Consider the following 17,220-nt stretch of genomic DNA (forward strand, 5'->3'; position numbering starts at 1 on the left):
ACTTTGGGTTTTGTTTGTTGTTCTTTCTGTAGTTCCTTTAAGTGTAAAGTTAGATTGCTTATCTGAGATTTTTCTTATTTCCTGAGACAGGTCTATAATGCTATGAATTTCCTCCTTATCTGCTTTTATTGTGTCTCACTGATTTAGGGTTGTTGTATTCTCATTTTCATTTGTTTTAAGGTAGCTTTTTATTTCTTCCTTGAATTCGTTGTTAACCCATTCATTATTTAATAATATGTTATTAAGCCTCCATGTCTCCATGTGTTTTTCAGTATTTTTTCTTGTGATTGATTTCTAGTTTCACAACATTATGGTCAGAAAAGATGCTTGATATGATTTCAATCTTCCTAAATTTACTGAGATTTGTTTTGCGTCCTAACATGTGGTCTATCCTAGAAAATGCTCCATGTGCACTTGAAAAGAATGTCTATTCTGCTGCTTTGGGGTGAAATACTCTGAAGATATCAATTAAATCCATCTGGTCTAATCTGTCATTTAAGACAACTGTTTCCTTGTTGGTTTTCTGTCTGGAAGATCCATCCATCGATGTCAATTGGGTGTCATAATCCCCTACTATGAATGTTTTACTGTTAAGTTCTCCCTTTATGTTAATTAAGATTTGCTTTACATATTTAGGTGCTTTTATGTTGAGTACATAAATGTCTACAATGGTTACATCCTCTAGTTGGATTGCTCCTTTTATCATTATGTAGTGTCCTTCTTTGTCTCCTACTATAGCCTTTGTTTTAAAGTCTCTTTTGTCAGATATAAGTATTGCTACCTCAGCTTATTTTTCCTTTCCATTTGTCTGAAATATTTTTCCATCCCTTTACTTTTAGTCTGTATATATCTTTGGTTCTTAGGTGAGTCTCTTGTAAACAGTATATATATATAGGTCTTGTTTTTTTATCCATTCAGCTACCCTATGTCATTTGATTGGAGCATATAAGCCATTTACATTTAAAGTGATTATTGATAGGTATGTATTTCTTCTTTTAACTATGTGCCTTTGTTTTCCTCTCCTCCTCCTCCTCCTCCTCCTCCTCCTCCTCCTCCTCCTCCTCCTCCTCTTCTTCCTTATTCAAGCAGGCTTTTTCACATTTCTTGTAATAATGGTTTGGTGATAACAAACTCCTTTAGCTTTTTCTTGTTGGGGAGTGATTTCTCCTTCAATTTTAAATGATAGCCTTGCTGGGTAAAGTAGTCTTTGGTGTAGGTCCTTGCTTTTCATTACTCTGAATATTTCATGCCAATTCCTTCTGGCCTGAAATGTTTATGTTGAGGAATCAGCTGACAGTTTTTTAAGAGCTCACTTGTAGGCAACTGTCTTTCTCTTGCAGCTTTTAAGATTCTCTGTCTTTAACATTTGCCATTTAAATGATGATGTGTCTTAGTGTGGGCCTCTTTGGGGTCATCTTCTTTGGGACTCTCTATACTTTCTGGATTTGTGTCTTTTTCCTTCACGAGGTTAGGAAAGTTTTCAGTCATGATTTCTTCAAATAGGTTCTCAATCCCTTGCTCCCTCTCTTTTCCACCCTGGTACCTGTACAATGCAGATGTTGTTATGCTTTATGTTGTCCCAAAGATCCCTTAAACTATCGTCATTTTTTTAGAATTCTTTTTTATTTTTGCTGCTCTGATTGGGTGTTTTTTTCTACCTTGTCTTTCAAATCACTGATTTGATCCTCTACTTCATCCAATTTACTCTTTATTCCTTCCAGTGTATTCTTCATTTCAGATATTGTATTCATTTCTGATTGGTTCTTTTTTATGGTTTCAATGTCCATTTTTGTGCTGTTGATCATCCTTATAACCATTATTTTGAACTCTATATCTGATAAATTGCCTGCCTCCATTTCACTCAGCTGTTTCTTCTGGAGATTTCCCCTGTTCTTTCATGTGGGGACTGTTTCTTTGTCTCTCCATTTTGGCTGCCTCTTTGTGTTTATTTCTTTTTTTTTTTTTTTTAATCCTCACCCGAGGACATTTTTCCATTTTTTGTTTAGGTAGAGTGGAAGGGAGAGAGAGGAACACAAAGAGAGAGAAACATCGACATGAAAGGAACACATCGAGTGGCTGCCACCCGCACAACCGACCAGGGCCGGGGACAAACTGCAACCGAGGTACGTGCCCTTAACGGGAACCGAACCCGGGTCTCTCTGGACCGCAGGCCGACGCTCTAACCACTGAGCCAAACCGGCCAGGGCTGTGTTTGTTTCTATGTATGAGATAGATCTTCTTTGACTCCCCCCCATCTTTGTGGGGTGTCCTAATGTAGTATGTGTCTTGTGGAGTACAGTGGTGCATCTCCTTGATCATGTGAGCTGGGTGCTACAGGAATGTCCCTTGTGTAAATATGTGGGCCCTCCTGTTGTAATTGAGTCTTGATTACTATTGGCCCATTCATGCATGGCATTGCCCCTCAGGCTGGTTGACTGTGAGGTTCAACTCCAATCACAGCATGTGAACTGATGTGCAGGTGCTGACCCCAGTAAAAAGAATTCACCTCAGCAGGGTTTGGTGCCTGCCGAGATCTCCCTTTGGATATGCAATTTGTAAATCTTATTGGATCCTGCTCTGATATTGTCTGAAGTTGGTCATTGGGTATGTTGGTTCTGGGCCTCTGATGCAGGCAAATGTCAGATGTTGGCCCCAGGCAACCTGTTTGGAGCTACAAGTGATCCACAGTGTGTGTCTGCCTCTGCTGGGCCTAGGTGTATGGGAAGAACCAAGCTGTGCACCAAGGCTCGCTTTTACCACACTGAGCCCAGAAGCAGGTCAATAAAATACCCAAGGCACCCCAAAACTGGCCTCTACCTGCCTCTGCTTGCCAACTGCCTGTTATGCTTAGCCACTGAAAGAGCCTGTGGTGATACTCAAGTTGCATGACATAGGTTCTCAATGAATCACCAGGTAGGGATGAGTGGTGTTCACCAGATTGATACAGGTTCAAACTCAGTGCCAGTGCTGGGTCTACAACCACTCAGCACTATGTAACAGAGTATACCAAGTCTAGTGGACACCCACTGGGTGCTCACACATCTTTGTGTTGAGGCAGAGCCTCAGGGAGTCATCAGGGTGAGACCAGCAGAGTTTATCAAGCCCAAACAGACCGAGATTTGGCCATATGGAGAGGGCTCCGCTTTGGTCAGGTGTGCAAGGGAAGAATGGTCCTGTCCTAGAGCCACACAACTCTGTCCCAGATTCTACCAGGAGAAGAAGGAGCTCAACAATGTAGGGCTGCCAGGAGTTGGGAGAATGGAGCTTTTGGAGCTCCCATGTGGAGGTGCCAGTCAGGCTTCAGAGAAGGTGGGGGTTATGGCCCCTGCCCCAGAGCCACACTACTCAGTCTGTCCCAGATTTTGCTCTGACCTCAGCAGGGCAGAGCCACTAGGAGGCAGGCAGGTGGGGCCTCCTGAGCACCCTCTGTGCTCAGGAGGCCCCACCTGCCGGAAGTCCAGAGAGTGGTTCTAGCACATCTCCCATTAAGGAGAAGCACCAATTGGGTTCATGGTAAAGTAGGGGGAATGGGCCCTGCAGCAAAGCTACACAACTCAGTCACTGATACCCTCTGAGTCTTCCCTGACTCCTCAGCAGGACTTAATCTCCACAGGGTGGGGCAAGAGGGAGTTTAGAGGGTGGGGTTATCCCCCCCCCCCCAGGCTGATGCCACAGAGGAGTGTCCCACCCAAGAAAGTTGGTGTCTGCAGTATGGGAGAATGACTCAGCATAGGGTCCTGGCAGCTCTCCCGACTCTCCTCACACAATTCTAGTCTGTTCTTGCCTCTCCCAGAGCCCAGAGTGAGTGGCTGTGAAAGCAATTTTGTTCACTGGCCCTTTACGAGGGCACCTATGTCTCTAGTAGACTCCTGTCTCTCCCAGCTGCTTTTCACAGCCATATTTTATGTGGGCATCTCTTCCCAGCCCTATTGTTCTGGACTGGGTAGCCTGGCATGGGGTTGAGACCCCACAATTCTCAGGGGGAACCCACACACATGGCTAATACATCTCTCTGGAACGTCAGCTGTCACTGGAAGGAGCAGGGCCAGCCCTTTTTGTGACTCCACCCTTCCTATCAGTATTGATGTGGCTTCTTCTGTAAATCCTTGGTTATGAGAGCTCTCTGCAGGTAGTTTTCAGTTGGTTATTCAGGATGATTCTATAATTTAGTTATAATTCCAGTTTGGTCCTGGAAGGATGTGAGTGTAGTTTCCACCTACTCTACCACCATCTTGAATTCTTTCAAATAGTTTTTAAATATTACTCCTGTGATGTTTGTAGAATTGCGGTATTTCAATGTCACGTTAATTTTAAATTCACTAAAGTCCGTTTATAACTATTCATTCTCACTATCAGTACTGAGAAAGTCTAATGGGACAATGTTGTTTATCATAAAGTTTGAAATCATGTAAATGTTGGAATCTAGTCTTTAACTCTACATGGTTAGGAGTATCATAGAGCCCATCACTTACTCTTCTGTAAATTAATTTCAGATTACTCCTTGCCAAATTTGCAGAGATAAAATTTCTCTAGGAGTAAAGTAAAACATATATCTGTGTAACTACTAGTGACTGTATTTCCAGAAAAAATTTCAGCATTTAGATGTAATATCAGCCCAAAGTTCATCCTCAAACCAATTTTCATTAGTGATCTGAGCCAAGAATTTTGTGGATTATATGCACAAATCAATTTTCCTAGTTGGAAAAACTCTTTTCAAAATCATGCTTCATTAAGCTTCAAACCTATTGTGTGGCACAGTAATCTACAGTATCGTGCATCCAGTTCATTAAGCTCCCAGCCCCACTCCCCCCCCCCCCAAATATACTGTGATTTTTTTCTCCAATTATAGGTAATTTGATATTTCTGGCTGAAAGCCTAAACAATTATTTTTCTTTATCCTTAAAGCTTATTAACTGTACTTCTTAGCTATGCTCCAGAATTTTTGTTTCTTTTATTGGCAGCCAGTATCTGAAGTTCATGGTTAGGTCCTTCTATATTTGGTTGTTAATGGTAATTTTTTTGTTCTTGCTGTTGTTTATTTTTTAGAGATTGGGGGACAGTGATTCATTCCCCTAACTTAATCCAGGAGTTCCTACATGAAAATTTTCATGTATTTTCTAAACACACAAAAATGTATGTTCTACTTTAGTGTTTGAAATACTGAGTAAAGCTGTATTTACCTAAAGAAAAGCTAGTGTATTAGTTTAGTTTTTACTAAGGTTAGTAAAACAAAAATGAGTTTAATTAGTTAATTTAAGAAAGTACATATAATTTAATTAGTAAATTTAAGTATATATATATATATATACGACAAAATAGGAAAGCCAATAGAATTATACAATGTTTTTTTCAACCCAAGGAGTGAGAAAGTTAATACTACTACCAAGGATTAAGGCTTTGGTAAAGGCTAATCTCCCCATGACCACTCCTGGTTGTACTGGTAGTGGGAGCCCCACTATATGAAAGTGATATTAGTACATAAGTGATATTAGTACATAAGAATTAAAGGCAATGTAACTCATGGTCTGGCTACCTGAACCTCTTGGGACGGTCTGGGGATGTGAGTCTGAGAGTAGTTTGTGTATATAAAGAATCAGAAAATACAATCAGTTGATATGTGTCCATATACCTTGTCTATTGTACCTATGGCAACAACAACCTGAAAAGGTTTCTGAATTGAGAAAATGAAGGACCTTTTTATCGTCTTGTCCAATAAAAGTTAGGGGGAGAAATAGGAATTTTAGCTCCTTGTTAGTTACATAGCTTTCCCCCATCCTTTGCTATAGGCCAAGAAGGTTTATTCTCCACAAACTGAAAAATGGGATTAGAACTAAGGTTCAACACAGAAGTTCCTTGCTCCCATCAAGAATCATACTAACCCCCAAAATAAAGAGATAATTGGATCATATATATGTGCTCTTCTCAGTTGAAGTAGAAAATGACACAAAAAATTTAACATTTTCACACAATTTTTCCTGTAACTTTCACAAAACATTTCAGCCATGTTTTTTTAAAATATTTTTTATTGATTTTTTTTTTTTTTTTTTTTTAGAGAGAGAGGAAAGAAAAAATAGAAACATCAGTGTGAGAGAAAAACATCAATCAGCTGCCTCCCATATGCCCCCTACTGGGGATCAAGTCCACAATCTGGGCACATGCCCTGATTGGGAATCGAACCGGGACCTCAAAGTCCATGGACAACGCTCAATCTACTGAGCCACACTGGCCAGGCTCAGCCATGTCTTTAGCCTACTGATGAAAAGAATTTCCAATCAGGATGACATTTACAGATCTTTATTTCTAATAAAAGCACACAATTTTCTCCTGTACTCAACAGACTATACCGTATAATAATATATTTGGTCTTTGTCTCTGGGTCCTGGCACAAAGCTCCTAAAACCCTTGGAATTTCCTGAGTGGTAGTGTTACCAGCGTAATAACCTGGTTTTTATTCAACAGGAAAGGAATAAAGGGAAAATTAGCTAATTTAATACTTCAGGTCTATTCCTTGCTTATCAGTGGGGAAAGGGTCTGGACAAAGGCAGTTTAGATGCATGCCCAGTAGTGTCTGAGTTCCCAGGGAGGTACCAACCTGTCCTTCATACCAGAGAGGGAGTCAGGGGCCAAAATAGGCATGGCCACTGCAAGCTTGAGACACCTGAATATTTAATTTCCTAGTCCAGGGGTAGAAAACCTTTTTTCTACCAAGGGACATTTGGATATTTATAATATCACTCGCAGGCCTTACAAATTATCAACTTAAAAATTAGCCTGCTAGCCCTGGTTGGTTTGGCTCAGCGGTTAGAGCATCGGCCTGCTGTCCTGAGAGACCCAGGTTCGGATCCCGCTAAGGGCATGTGCCTCGGTTGCAGTTTGTCCCCGGCCCTGGTTGGGTTGTGTGGGTGGCAACCACTCGACGTGTCCCTTTCACGTTGATGTTTCTCTCTCTCTTTCTCCCTCCCACACTCTATCTGAACAAAAAACAAAAAAATGTCCTCAGGTGAGGATTAAAAAAAAAAAAAATTAGCCAGCTATATTTGGTCAAACATTTAAATAACTATCCCTAACGTGATGACTAGAACTACTTCTCTTTGGTGAAGCGTATATGTTAGCTGGTACTGATGATGTTGCTACTCACAACTGCTTTTCCAGGTTTGCATCGGTCAGTCTGGAGCACAGTTGACTCTTTGCAATGGTAAGTTTTGAAAAGAACTGCTCACAGCAGTTAAGTTGTTCCAAACATAGATGCTTATTTCATTGCATGTCTCCTAAAGTGGGGAACTTTGTTATTGCTTATGGAACATTTATAGAACTCAAGCAGTGGGAGGTTGTTGTGCCTAGCTTTCAGCTCATCATTGCTTTGCAAGTCAATGATTTTGTGTTGTAGGTTATCAGGCACATTAGCTAGTTCCACATTGAATGGTGCAGCAAAGGTGTTCAATTCCACTTGTTTACTTCTCAGGTCCTTGAATCTTTTATTAATGCCTCAATTAGTTTCACACATTCACTAGCATATTCAAGTGTCATAGAAGACTTTTGTCCTTCCAGAATGGGGAAATGCACCGTGTTATTCTTTTCAAGTTGCACTTTCCACAGTCTTAATTTAGCTTCAAATAATTTCACATTTGAAAGCAGGGAGCTGAGAAGCTAGTTGGGGCCCTGCAGCTTGACATTCAGTTCTAAAATGTACTTGGTAATGTCCACCATGAAGTGGCAAAATCACACAGCCACTTGCTATCACTGAGTTTCCTGATAGGTTTTCCCTTCATTTCCATGAACTACTGGACTTCATCCCACAGTATGTAAAACCTCATGAGCACTTTCCCACCACTCAACTACTGCACTTCACAGTGATAAACAAGATCACCGTACTCAGCGTCAAGATCATTCAGTAACTCCTTAAACTGGCAGATGTTAAACCCTCTGCTTTTGACAAAATGTATGCATTACACTACTGTTGACATCACATTGTTAAGCTGCAACAACTGTGAACAAAGACTTTCTTGGTATATGATGCAGTGGCATATAATTAAATCACTTGGATCAAGACTGGGATGATTCAGTTTTTTCTTGACAAATGCAATTAACCCTTTTTGCAAACTAACCATAGCTGGAGCTCCATCTGTAGTAAGGCCACTTAACTTTTCAAATGTTAGCTCAAGTTTTTTCATTGATAAAATAAGTCTCTCGAACAAGTCCTTACCTTTTGTAGTGCCATGGATGGCTTCCAGTGACAGCAACTCCTCTTATGTGTCAAACTGCAGTAATCCCTCAAACGAAAATGGCCAGGTGGGCAGTATTTGTTATGTCTGTTGTCAGAGAGAATAAATTGGAAATCTTCTGCAGAATCCTTCAGTGTTTTTTCAATATCTCATGCTAAGTCAGCAATCTGATCTGAGATGGTTCTCCCAGTAAAAAAAAATTTTACTTTGTCTGGTGCTAACAATTCCACAGCAACCACCATGCACTCTTTCACAAACTCTCCCTGTACGTGAGGCCTCAGCTTCTTTGAGATTAGCTCACTCACTACATAACTCATCTGAATAACGTTGTCTCTGTCACAACGAGACCTAATGAGAACGGCTTATTGTGATTCCAAACTCCATTGAAGAGCATTGATTTTTATCCAGATGCATTTGGCTTTCCAATTCATTGAGTTTAGCATGTTTTGAGCTCTAATGATGCTTCAGATCGGATTTTTTCATTACTGCTAACTCGTTGCCACAAACTGGGCACACAGGTTTGCCTTTGACTTCAACAAAAAAAAATAATCATTTTTCCATTTGTCTTGGAAAGATCGACACTGTGCATCAACATTTCTTTTCTTTGTAGTCACCATTTGTAGGATGTCACACAACTTAAGTTTTAATAACTATCCATCGTGTGTGTCACCAGCGACGTGATTATTTTGCTTTGATCACTGTTCTAATCCCGCATCTTGGATTTGGAACATATCCAATGTTCGTATCATCAACTCTTGAGGTCTTTTCTATGTACCATAATTTCCTTAGTCTTCACCTGAGATTCAGTTTTTGCCAGGACTGTTGATCATGACATGTGGATAAAGGTTGGATTAGAGTTATCGTCTGTGTTGACAAAGAAGTTGACCACATCATCAGCCATCAGAGGCAAGGTAAAAACATCACAAGGAAACATCTCATTGTATTTCACTCATCACCAGATTGCCACAGTTTCACCAGTGTGTTAATACTGTTGCAAAGTGTACACTCCTAGCCTGCCTGGCATAGACTGTCCTCTGAGTCACTGCAATACAGGCAGATGGACCCTGGACAGCTAACGAAAAGCATATGTGTCGGTCTTGTCATGTACTCGTATGTGTCCTGGTTATCCTGTAATGGATGTTCCTTGCTTTCCCCTCAAATTTTATCTTATTATTAATGATTCACTTAATATAAATTTATGTTGCTATGAAAAAAGCTCCTAGATTTATGAAATTCCGAGTCCTGCCTGCAGTTGCCTTGGCAGGGCCAGACCAAATGATTTTGTGGGCCTTATGTGACCCGCAAGGCTGGACATTCCCCACCCCTGTCCTAGACTTGCTGACTGCTTGCAGGGCTCCCATGCCTACATTCCCCACGCAATGGACTAATGGACTGTACTAATCCTAATATGGACACAGCTGCACCACTGAACAGATACTGTGGACTTTGGCTTTATTTCTGGCCTTGCTAAACCCATGCATGCCCCTCTTCCAGGACTGGACTGAGGGACTTTACAACCCCAGAAATATAATTCCACACCAATAAAAACCATCTATTCTCCCATCTGAGTCTTAGAAAATTAATTTTCTAAAGACGTTTTAAGAACTTCCTGCCCAGGAGTGTAGGAGGCTTCTAGCCCTTTTATCCCTCCTGGGACCAAGGAATATCTTTGTCATTCATAAGGAGTTTAAAGCACACAGGAGTTTATGCTAATAAGGTTACTAAGGGTGGGGCTACTAGACAGCATCAGGATAAGGCTGGTCACCAGATGATTAGAGAGTTGGAACTTTCTGTCCCACCCCAGACTCCTGGGAAGGGGAAGACAAATAGGGACTGGAGATTAAAGCTCTATAAGAACTCTTTAAAAAGGAGAGTTTGATGAGCTTCAAGTTTGGTAAATACACTCATATGGCAGAAGGGTGATACAACCCAGTTCCATTGAGACAGAAGCTCCTACTCTTGAGACCCTTCTGGACCCAGTTCTATGTACCTCTTCATCTATATTCTTTATAATATATTTTACAATAAATTGGTAAACATAAGTAAATGTTTCTCTGAGTCCTGTGAACCACTCTAGCAAATTATTGAGGATGGAGTCACAGGAATCTGCAATTTATAGCCAGTCTATCAGAAGCACAGCTAACAACCTGAACTTGTGGTTGGTGTAAGAAGTGGGGTCAGTCTTAACCCATGGTATCTGATGCTATCTCCAGATAGATAGTATCAGAACTAAGTTAAATTTATAGTACACCCAGTCAGTGTCCACTGAGAATTGAAGAATTGCTTGGTTGTGTAGAAAAAAACATTGAAACATGTAAAGAATACTGATGTCTATGGCAAACACCACTGTAATAATTGTTGCATGTAAGAATCATATATGGATCCTAAAATTAATAGATGGCAGAATATTTAAATGGTCTCTAAGAATTTCCCCACAAGATACCTTTAAATTACGAATAGAAAAATAGTAACTTTACAGTGGAAAAACCTGGAAAACATCACTTTAAGAGATTAAAGTTAACATCACCAATAAGATATATCAATATCCTGATATAATGCACTGATAAGAGGGCAATATCAGTTCCATGGTATTCTTGCCAAAAGCATAATCTGATCACGAGAAAAGATCATACAAACCCAAACTAAGGGATATTCTACATATAACTGGCCAATAACTCTTCAAAAGGGTCAAGGACATTGAATGATAAAAACTAAAGAAATGTCAGAGATTGAAGGAAACTAAAAAGACACGATGATTAAGTTAATATGTAGGGTTCTGGATCAGATCTTGGACCAGAAAAAGGACTTTAGTGACAAAATGGGTGAAATCTGACAAGGTCTTTAGATACGTTAACAGTACTTATTGTTAATTGCTTGGTTTCAATCCATGTTCTGTTATTTAAAATGTTACGTAAAATGTTAACATTAGGGGAATCTGGGTAAAAGAAAGTGCACTATTTTGGCAATTTTTCTGAATGTTCAAGTTTATTTCTTTAGCAAGAAAGAATCTGATCCAAATTGTCATTTGGCTGATGCTTATGAGTTAAGAGCAAAACTATCAGGTAGTTAAGACACACTACCACTGTATTTTACACAATCTTCATGAATTTGGGGATTCAGTAAGGTCTCAGGGATCTTTTTTTTTTTTTTATCCTCACCTGAGGAGATTTTTACATTGATTTTTAGATAGAGTGGAGGGAAGAATGGAGGAAGGGAGGGAGGGAGGGAGCGAGAGAGAAACATCGATGTGACAGAGACACACCAATTGGTTGCTTCCCACATGGTGCCAGGGATCAAACCTGCAACCCATATGCATGCCCTTGACTGGGAATTGAAGCCAAGACCCTTTGGTCCGAGGGCCAACACTAATCGCTAAGCCAAACTGGGCAGGGCAAAATCTTTATTTTATTTTCATATCACAATCTACAAATAAATTAGTTTTAAAATAAGCATTCCATAATTAGCCAGTCTGAGAAAGACAAATACCATATGATTTCACTTATACGTGGAATCTAATGAACAAAATTAACAAACAAAATAGAAACACACTCAAGATACAGAGAACTGACTGACAATTGTCAGAGGGGAGAACAGTTGTGGGGATGGATGAAAAGGGTGAAGGGATTAAGAAAAAAAAAATACCTCATAGACACAGACACAGACAACAGTATGGTGACTACCAGAGGGACGGGGGCGTGGAGGGAAGGTAGAAGAGGGTAAAAGGAGTATAAATGGTGATGAAAGGAGTCTTGACTTTGGGTGGTGAACATACAATACAATATATAGATGATGTATTATAGAATTGTACACTTGAAACCTGTATACGTTTATTAATCAATATCACCTCAATAAATTCAGTAACAACATTTTAAAGGAATAAAGTATGCATTCCTTTTATAAAAACTGAACACATTATGAAGCCATAATATTTTGAAAATAACTGAATTAATAGAATTTGTTGGTAAAATTTAACCACACTGTTTAGATAATTGGAAAAAACATAATTATATAATATAAAAACCATGTAATTACAAAAAATAAGATATTACAAAAGAACCACTATTTTGCTTTTTTGTTCCAAGTTTTTGCTGTACTAATTGAACTAAAGATGTACAAAGTATTCTTAAAACATAAACTATGTCATAAGTAGAAAGATGAGAAAATATTTAGAGAAATAAAAGAAGTAGAAATTGTGGTGAAGACAACCAGCTACCTCCCTGCACCTGTCCTATCATTTTCCTTCAGTAAAAGAACTCTGATGATTAGCTATGCAGAGTGCTTTCCTTGCAGCTAAGTGTGGCCATTTGTTTTGGCCAATGACATGTATGACGTAGTGTTGTATGGAAACTTCCAAGAAGTCTCCTTAAAAAGGAATGGAAAACAATTTCCCTTCCCTTTATCCTGTGGCTTGGAATGAGAATGTGATGGAGGAGCTGTAGCCGTATCAGGAGGCAAAAACCCTAGGGATGATGGCACAGAAAACTGGACTGCCACATCAACCCAATGGAACTGCCATAGTGACTCTAGAATACCTAAACCCAGACTTTTCTATGTGGCAGCAAAATAAATGTATATCTTGTTAAATCGTTGTTAGGATTTCCAGAAAAGAGACACAAAAAAGCTTTTGTATTAAACTATTAGCAGAGAGATAAAACTCAGTGATAAATGAGAAAGAGAACAAATAAGAAATGTAGGAGACCTTAGGGAAGAGTATAAAATGGAGGATGTAAAATGGAGGCAGCAACTGGTTCCGAATAAGGCATATTAGACTAAGAATAGTACCTACTCATTAGGTTTTTGTATTAAACTAGTTTACATATGCAAAGCACTTAGAACAGCATCTGACATGTTAAGCACCATATGCATTAGCTGTTATTATTAGTAGTAGAAAATAAAGGACTTTGAAACTTGTGAAAAAATAAATAAAAGTGGCTACTGCAAATGATTTAATGTCAGTATAAAAGGGAGGCCACAAAAGGATAAACTCTAGAATTTGTTGCTGTTAAATACATTAAGAATATTTTTTAAATGGATCATACTTTAATTCACCAGTGATTAGCACCTTTAAAAATAATTATTATACTTTAAAATAACTTGGCTAAAATTTTGTAGAGTTTACCAGTCAGTGGTTTGGGTTGCAAATTTACCTTGGTCAACATTAACAAAAAAGGAATTTATAGAATACTGAAAAGCTCACACAATCAAAAGGAAGACTGAAAAATCAGGCTCATAAAATGAGTAATTACCAAAGGGAAGTGGGTAGTCAGAATCACAGAGCTATGGCACAAGAACAACTGAATTGGGGTGCCAATGTCTTGCTGCTGCATGGGTTCTACTGGGCCCTGGATGTTCCTGTTGCCACCAGAATGAATTCTAACTATTTTTGCTTTTTTGTTTCCCATGTTTGTTTGTTTTTCTTTTTTTACATTAAAAGCCCCAGCAAGAAGATGGCCAACTTAGGTTGCTTACCAAAATTTTAGTTATGTGAGTTTTTAAAAAGCATCTGTATTTTTCAACTTCCGTGGTAGGAGATGTAGCCTGCCTTCCACTAATGCTCCCATGGTGGAAAGTTCACAAAGAGAAGGGATTCAAATGCTGGGCAGCGAAAAGAAGACAAATATTTTAATGAAGGTGAACAAGAACATCAATGTTTAATTTATCAATAATTTTTATTTATTTTTTTCTTTATTGATTTTAAAGAGGAGGGGAAAGGGAGAGGAAAATAGAAACATCAATGAGAGAAAACATTGATGGCTGCCTCCTACATGCCCCCCACTGGGGATGTGGCCCCCAACCTGGGCATGTGCCCTGACTGGGAATAAAACTGGTGACTTCTTGGTGCATGGGTTGACACTCAACAACTAAGCCACTCCGGTTGGGCATATCAAGAATTTTTTTTAAAGTTACTTCACTTTACAAGTAGTCTATGGGAGTTGTTCTTTTGGTCTGCCCAGATAATTTTCCCACCCTTTCTTCAGATTCCTTTCAGAGACTCCTCCCCAATCTATGTGCTGTCATTGGGGTAGACACAAGAAATCTGAAATTGAGATATGGACACTGGGAGAGCATTCTTTGATGTATTTCCTCCACTGTAACTGCTTAACTAGGAGGGTGTGAATCTGAAGCCTCTGACAGCATTTGCCTGCCACTAGGAGAAAATCTATTTGAAGAATAAAGCAATGCAAACCCAGAGATGAAAAAAGTCTTGACAAAGGTATTTGAGCTTCTGGGTTCAGTCTTTCCCTAAGATCTACCTTTGGACATCTCAATTACATAAGTCAATAAATCCACTTATGAGGTTCAATTTTACAACCAAAAGTGTTCTGACTTAGAGCAATGAATAAGATCTAAGAGATAGTATCATTTCTCTTTTGAGTCCTATAATAAAGAGTAATTTGAAGAAATACAGTTCCCCACTTCCTACACTAGAGGTGAAAAGGATATTTGGCCATCAGTTCATAAAACAGATTAGTTTAAAAGTAAAGAAAATGCAACTTCTCTTAGGACAAGAAAACTAGTGCTTGAGAAAAGAAAAGCTGTGAGGTTAATAATTTCTTGAGAAAGTCAGAAGTAGGAGTAAAAGACAGATTTAATCTATATCATAGAAAGTTTATGCTGATAGAAGAATTTCCTAACAGAAAATAAATAACTGAATGGTTCATAAGATTAATTTTTCAAAAGATTAGAATCTGGCCTGAGTGAGATGGTATAGAGCTTAAATAAACTGTAATAAAAGTTAGGGGGTCCAGCCCTGGCCAGTTTAGCTAAGTGGTTAGAGGTCGGCCCACGAACCAGACAGACCTGGGTTCGGTTCCCGCTAATGGCACGTACTTCAGTTGCAGTTTGTTCCCGGCCCCGGTTGGGGTCGTGTGGATGGCAACCAGTCAATATGTCTCTCTCACATCGATGCTTCTCTCTCTCTCTCTTCCTCCCTCACTCCCTCCAGCTCTATCTGAAGATAAATTCAAAAATGTCCTCAGGTGAAGATAAAAAAGTTAAGGGGTCCATTCTAGTCAGATCTGTCATTACCTATCTGTATAATCTTAACTTCTCTGGACCTCTGGTTTCTTACCTCTAACACAAACAAGCATCTCTTTCACATCTAAAATTGTGGATGAACATTAAAAGTTCATTTCAGTCTGACAATAACCTTTTTTGCTACTATGAACATACATGTACTTAAAAAAGCAAAGCATGAAAAATAAGCAGAACTAATTTCAAATCATAAATTTAAGACTAACACAGAATAGAATTTGGTGATATTCATTTTAAAATTATTTTTCCAACTGCTTTATGCGTTTCATTTTTTCACTGTACTATACTCTTAAATCTATTAATTAGCCCTCTTTTCAATTTCTGATACATATCTAGAAATTAATTCACAGCTCCAGGAACATTTAAAAATTATTTTCATTGTAGTAAAATACACAGAACATAAAATTTACCATTTCAACCATTTTTATCTCATTGTGAAACACACAAAATTTACCATCTGAACCATTTTAATTATACAGTTCAGTGGCATTAAGTACATTCACATTGTGCAATTATCCACACCATTTATCTCTAGACATCTTTTCAACTTGCAAAACTGATACTCTGTACCCATTAAATAATAATTCCCCATCTCCCCTCCTCCAAGCCTCTGGCAACAACCATCTTACTTTCTATGAATTTGACTACTGTAGGTACCTCACATAAATGAAATCATACCGTGTTCATCTTTCTGTGACTGGTTTATTTTACTTAGCATTATGTCTTCAAGGTTCATCCATGTTGTAGTACATATCAGAATTTCCAAGGTTGGATAATATTCCAATGTATGTATATACCACATTTTGCTTATCTATTCATCCACTGATGGATACCTGGTTTGCTTTCACCAATTGGATATTGTGAATAATACAGCTATGAACACTGATGTACAAAAATCTGAGTCCCTGCTTTTTTTTTTTTTTAATGTCTTTATTGATATTTTAGAAAGAGAGAGAGAGAAACATCACTGTGAGAGAGAGACATCAATGGGCTGCTTCCTGAACGCCCCCTACTAGGGATTACACCTGCAACCTGGGCATGTGCCCTGACCGGGAAGGAGGACTCTCAATCCACTGAGCCACACCACCGGACTGAGCCCCTGCATTCAATTATTTGGGTATATACCCAGAAGTAGAATTTCTGAAACATATGGTAGTTGTCTGTTGACTTTTTTCAGGAACCATCATACCATTTTCCACAGCAGCTGCACCATTTTATATTTCCACCAGCAATGTCCAAGAGTTTTAATTTGGGGATACATGTATACATTAAAATGTTTTATTAATTATTTTAAAATAATATACAATATTTCAAAAACAAATATTGAAATGATATTCTAAAATACCACCATGCTAACACAACTATCATTTTCTAAAATCCAAGTTTTCTCATTTGTAAGTTTACATACAGAATTTTAATAATACAATTTTTGTTTTTTCACATTATACATCTAAGTGTGTTCCATATTACAAAGCCAATGTAATCATTTTACTGTTTGTATTATAGTGAACCAAAAAGAAATAATATTATCTTCTTAATCAAACAAGTTTTGAACATTTAAGTTGCTTCCAATTTTACACATTAGAAATATGTAATAAATACACATGCATAAATCGTTTTTCTTCTATTGAATAGTTTCCATAGGAAGGTATTAATCAGTTAAAAGGTATGCGTATTTTTATAGAGTTGCTAATAAATGTCACTAAATTTATTTCCAAAGGGATCATATAGATTTGTATAACCCCAGCACTCTCACCAGAGGGACCCATGATGGGAAGTACTTTTATCCTTCTGTGTAGCACTAATTCCTAATAAATTGTCTATCACCTGATAATCACACAATACATATTTACTAATTGAATTCATGAATGAATGAGAATGCCATGTAACTGAATCCTCACTATCACTGAATTTTACTTTGTTAAAATTAGAAGATCCATTTTTTAAAAATCTTCTTGCCAGC

The sequence above is a fragment of the Molossus molossus genome, unplaced genomic scaffold (assembly GCF_014108415.1).
Source record: "Molossus molossus isolate mMolMol1 unplaced genomic scaffold, mMolMol1.p scaffold_m16_p_1, whole genome shotgun sequence".
Classification (NCBI taxonomy): Eukaryota; Metazoa; Chordata; class Mammalia; order Chiroptera; family Molossidae; genus Molossus; species Molossus molossus.